Below are 6,000 nucleotides of genomic sequence, written 5' to 3' on the forward strand. Positions count from 1 at the left end.
TTAATACTAGTTGCTAAAACTGCATTATGGATCCAAGCTTGAACAGGTAATTTATGAGCAACTTCAGTAATGAATATTGAAAACTATGCTTATGGGCTTAAAAATCATGAAAAGTACGCAATGTTGTAGGGAAAGGAATAGAAAAAGAAATGCAACATATCAATCTATACAGCCTGACCTAAACATATGGTACTGGAGTATGACCCTGGCAAACAGATAAAATAATAAAACCAATAGAAATGTCATTATAAAGAGACAGTGTGCAATTAATAGATGCAGGAAGAATAGAGCAAGAGTCACTGGTTTAGGATTCACAGCCTGTAAATTTTTGTCACAAATGGGTCACCAGCACATGCACCGGACCTTACACTTCCTGCCTGGTCTGTCATCCTCATGCAAAATAAGAGCTCTGTGGTTGTAAGGACATAAAGAGCACAGTTTTCTGTGTCAGACACTGTTAAGACCACATTGTGAAAGTGGACATACTGACATGAGTCATGGGGATGACATTTGCAGTGTGGTCCAACTGTATTTTGTAACTGTTGTGCTCAAGCACAACAGTTTTAATAATTTCAATAACTTACCCAGTCATGCTCCAAAATCTAAATCCTGTGTAGAGTCAAGTATCTTCAAAAATGCAAGTTTGGTATTAAAACATTAAACTCTTCCTGTGTAGAATATCTAAGAGATCTGTTCAGAAAGTATTGGACTGTGAAATAACCTGTCACAGTTGTGTATAATTAATCTAAACAGGAAACTTGTATGTTCAATTTGAAAACAGGTAGGTAAATGCATTCAAGTCTCTTCTTGATTTGATTTTGGCCCATTCCTCTTGATTTAAATCATCATACGCAGTATTTCTTCTATTTCTAATTGTGTGTAACACAACACAGTTAAATTAGCATGGGTGACTAGTACTCTCATTCTAAACCCATGAAATTTCTGTTTCCTGTGGCTCTTAAGCCATTGCTTAACTTCCTCCTTAACTACAAAAGCCTTTAAAATCTTTCAGACAAACAAGTGGGTGAGTTCTGAAATTAATTTTTGTCTCTGCTGAACTGAGGATTAATCAAACTATGTAAAACCTTCTAGTGAAAGACTTGTTAATACTCTGAATATGCAAAATCTCTTATTCTAATTATACTTAGTTCATAATTTCTTCATATCTGATTTACATGTATTATAATTTTTTGTTTTAATTTTTTCTTATACTGTGCTGCAACAACCATTCTTATTTGGATTTAGCATTACAAGATGAGGTTTTTATAAGCCTCCATAATCATAAAACTAGAAGGTTGACTCTTCAATGCAGGATAACAAAACATTAGGCAAATGAAGCATAAGTTTGATAATTTTAAATCAAACAAAGTGACAAATAGTGAATTGAACTCTCTCAGGGCCACTGCTAAATAACCCTTATGATTATACCGTTCAAGTTATTTAAACAAGCCTACATGTTATCCTACAACAGTCAGTGGAAAGTTACTGTGCTTTCATGAATATTTTGTTTGAATCCCTGATTTGTAAGATAAAATTTCTCTTCCATAAACTTCATACAGATGTGCAAACTATAAACTGAGTCTTGTAAAAGCAAACTCCTTGATATGAAACATCCCTTTATCCCCACCTTGTGGAAATTTTCTGCATATGTTCTTCGTTAGTTGAAAAATAAATTTGTGGGTGTGATCTGAATGATTCTAGTAATGCAGCTGAAATATGCAGTGTATCCATAGAGATCCTCTTGCATTCACCTTGCCATGGAGTTTTATAGCTCCAAAATGAGATTTTCAATTAGGTAAACTTGAGCTGAATCTGTTTATCAGAAACACCAGGAGAGAGGATGTGAGGGAAAGAGAGGAGATCACAGCAGGTAAAAATTCACATTCAGTTTTTGCCCCAAAGACTGGTAATTCCAAACTTAAATCTGAAACATAGATAATAAGAGGTGAACCAAGATGGATTCATGTTGTAGGACACACCTATGTGTCTGATCATTAATCCCATCTATTCTATAAACATTTTACTGAAGCACTGAATAATTCATTTATGCAAAAAGAAACTGGGAACATGGACAAATAATATAAATTAAAAAATTAAAATCTTAATTCTTACCTTGATCTGGGGTTGGGACTTACAGTGTAAAACTTCTTTAGATGGCAGCTCTACTGTAAAGTCCTATTCTTCCTGTTCTCTTCTGGAAGAGAAAATATATTATCTTCTTGCATTTAATAGGCTGGAGAAATGCAGAAATGAAGAAGTGATCCCTGGCATCGCTGCATTTGGTTCTCTGCTAGTATTAAAAAAAAAAAGAATAGAATAATTTCAAGATCACTCTTAAGTTCTATTTAAAAAGATATTATTTCTTCTCCCTTTCTATTTTCCCATTAGAAGGTTGTTACACAAAAGATTTACATTAAAGGCTAGGAACCTTTTTTTTTTTTTAATTTCCAACCTAAACTCCAGATGTTTAGTTTTTGCTTATTTGTTCTTTTACTAGTTTTAAATAATTGACTGAATAATTGTTTGCCCTTCGCCAGAGTTGTTCACTATCATTCATGTTTTCTGTTAAGGGCAAGAACCAAAATCCATCGACCTTGGTTTCCTTGTCTGAATATGCCAGTGCCTTCATGGCCACTTTGCCATTTACCTGGTCTTTGGAATATTTCCATGCATTTTTATGCTAGAATCAACTCCTCAAACTGCACAAAGTTCCCTCACACAGTGTCTCAGCAAAGATTTTACACAAGGCAATCCTGTTATCATATTGAAGCACTTATTTTCAGTTAGTATAACAACAGAATCACAGTTTTGCAGCTCTGTTCACTCTGCCTGTGTTCAATATGTTCAGAAAAAAATAATTATTTTTCTTGAATTCTTTATCTTGAAGGTTTTTTTTCTCCTCATTCTCTCAAAATAACAAAGTTATTTTGTCCTCCTTGACTCTTGATAAAACTTATTTTTGATGTGGGACAGAAGAAAATCATTCAGCATAAAAATGAGAGAAAGAGGTTTCCCATTAATTTATAGCTAAAAAATGCTATATTTTAAGTCATACTTTTCCCAGTCTTCCTTTAGTGAACTTTTAAATCCAATATCTATAGTAAATAGCCTCTTGCTTATTTACAAGTCCACAAAAGCGGGGCAATTTTATTAGTCATGTAAAAAAACTCAACAAAACCAACAGAGACTGAAATAGTAGTCTTAATTTTTTGTAACCAATATATTTCTTTCTGCTATTCTTTACAGGCAAATAAAAAAAAACTTTAAAAGCTGGGGTTTTTTCTAACTTTAGTGAGAAACAGTGTTTTACCTCTTGTATAAAGTCTTCCAGTAGGTTTTAAACATGGTGCTCCAAGCTGTATCTTAATGGAAGAATGTCAAACCTTTCAGAAACACAGAACACAAGTTACTGACACCATAAATGCTAACAAAAGGAAGATTATGTAAACACACAAACAAATGGAGCAATGCAAGGGACCATTATCTCAAAGTGAGATCAAGTAGTACAGACTGGCCACATCTGCGCTGTCCAGCTCTGGGCTGTGCCTCTCCTCCAGCCTGGATATGTATCTTTACAGATATAGCAAAATTCATATTTTTTTTAGTTATTTAAATTTCAGAGTGAAAGACAATTATTATAAAAGGAAGGCAATTATTAATATTGCAATCAATCAGAATATTTTTACATGGGAAATTGAGGAGGAGTGCTATAGATTTTATATGAAACTATGAAGAAATAACAAGCAAAAGTCCTGAGGGACTGGTCAGGGACTTCATAAGTTTTTTATTTTTTTCTTTACAATTTTTTTATTTTTTTCTTTTTACAGACAAAATCTGGCACAGTCTCATCTGTTTTGCCTAGTGCACAACATCCCACAAAAACAAGCCTTGGCATTATCTGAAAATGTATTATTTGACAAACTGAATTAGCAGTTAAGCAAAATGAACAACCAGACATTTAGTGCTTAAGTTCACCTTTCACCTTACAGAATGCAATCTTAAGGGCAAAACACATGAAATGGCTTCCTATGGGACATTGTGGTTATATCTTCAGGTATAGAAAGCAAGTATTTCATTGGTGCACTGCTATGAGCTCAACAAAGCATCAGTGCTGGGTGTAGGGCTGGTGGCAGAGGACAGAAAAACCTTGGAGCTTAGGCTTGTAATGCTTTTCTGATGGATCACAATATATATAATATTTAATTATTTTTTATCATTATATAACAGTGATCACCTAAGTTTTATTTTATCTTTTTCTTCAATAAATTTCTAAAAGCATATTTTATATGCCTAAATCTGCAGAAAATTTGAAAGAAACTGCATATAATCATTAGGACCAGTGATCTGGAGGTATTCCTATTCAACTCATTTCTGTTTTACATATTTAAAGACCTCTTGCTTTTTATTCCTCAGCTACAAATTTTTCATCCACCCTATAAGACATTTGCAGCCTTTTGATATCCTGGTAGAGAGAGAAATCCCTGCTTTCATCACTTTGCTGAGGATGTATGCCATCCTCACTCTGACTAAAGCAAAATTTAAAGCAAGATTCTGACAGCTGCCTTTTACTTTTTTTTTTTTCCCAGTAACACAGCTTTATAGAGGTTTTTATGTGAGTATGTAAGCAAGAGATTTTGGGAGTGGCAGCTATGTAGAGCAGAGACCTAAATAGACCTCCAGCTGACATTCTGGCATAACATCTAATTACACTTGTTTCTTTACTCATTTGAGTATTTGCACAAGTAAAAGGACAACACAGATTGTGTATTATTGCTATTTTTATATGGCTGTTAAATTGGTCTGAAGGTTTGGTCACTTGGGTTTGGTATTCTTTTTCAATCTCTCAAAAAAACTACCCCATACTTGCTTAAACACTACATCAGATACTGAATATTTTCTTGTTGTTTACAAAGTACAATATTACAAAACCTACAAAATCCTATGGGTAACTATTCCAGCCACTCTGTGTGACACAGCAGGTGGCAGCAAGGGATATGGATATAGACTTTAGAGGAAAAAAAACAACTAGGGCTTGCAAAGCATGAACACAGTATGGGACAAGTTATTATCTACAGAACCGACTGCTCTCATGAAAATAGTTTCCTGCAATCCAAACTGCTATTTGAGAAAGTGTTCCCAAAATACTTTTGATTGAACATGAAATAAAATAGTTTGGTTTAGTTTTACTCACCCCAAAGCTATCTGGCCGGTTAAATTTCAAATTATTTTAAAAATTCTAAGACATTAAACTATTTCTCTAAGGATAAGAGAAATATCTTATATCTTCTCCTCCGAGTTCTGTCATCCTCCTTGACTTTTTCCCTTGCTTTTGCAACATCTGTGAGCTTTGTTTTGGCATGTTTTGGTCCTTTGCAATGCAGCTGATTGCCTCACGGGTCATTTCTTGCAGACACTAAAACACCCCATTTTCAGGTTTTTTTGGGGTGTTTTTCGGGTTTTTTTCATTTGTTCCTATCTCCTTTCCAGAGTGTTTGTAAGCCTTTCTTTTCGGGTTCGCAAGATTCCGTTTCCCTTCCCGAAAGGAAATTTCATTTCCTTTCGGGAAGGGAAACGGAATCTTGCGATTTTAATGGGGACTACTAGAGGAATCATTGGTGCATGTCCCTGCTCTGGATGACATGCCATGCCTTTTGATGGTTATGACTTTGGGAAAGTTTTTTTCTTTCTTTTTATTATTTTTCTTAATCATCTACGCCATGTCTCATATATCTTCCCCACCAAGATTTTTCTTCCTCCTTGACATTTTCCTCTGCTTTTGCTACGTCTGTGAGCTTTCTTTTGGCATGTTTTGGTTTTTTCCACTGTTCTGATATGCTCCCGGTCCATTTTCATATGGTCACTAAATTGCCCAAATTTCCCCAATTTTTTTTTTTTCTCCTCCAATTGCAATTCCTTTGATGGTATCTCCATTCCAGCGTGTTTCTAAGTCCTTCTTTTCTCTTTTGGCCTTCAGCGGGGATCATTTTTGGCAAGCTTTGC

The 6,000-nt window shown here is 34.7% G+C and overlaps 1 long non-coding RNA gene across 2 annotated transcripts in view; it reads right to left on the reverse strand.

The window, feature by feature from the left end:
• The window catches only part of LOC143693965 (uncharacterized), a 99,405-nt gene extending 94,100 nt beyond the window's left edge, over positions 1 to 5,305 (reverse strand). For both annotated transcript variants that reach the window (XR_013182098.1, XR_013182097.1), the window contains exons 1-2: positions 3,311 to 5,305; positions 2,113 to 2,290 (exon numbers count right to left, since the gene is read on the reverse strand). This is a non-coding gene — a long non-coding RNA (uncharacterized LOC143693965). The remainder of the gene's footprint in view (positions 1 to 2,112; positions 2,291 to 3,310) is intronic.
• Between the last annotated feature and the right edge of the window lie 695 nt (positions 5,306 to 6,000).

The sequence above is a fragment of the Agelaius phoeniceus genome, chromosome 4 (genome assembly GCF_051311805.1).
Source record: "Agelaius phoeniceus isolate bAgePho1 chromosome 4, bAgePho1.hap1, whole genome shotgun sequence".
In the NCBI taxonomy this organism is placed as follows: domain Eukaryota; kingdom Metazoa; phylum Chordata; class Aves; order Passeriformes; family Icteridae; genus Agelaius; species Agelaius phoeniceus.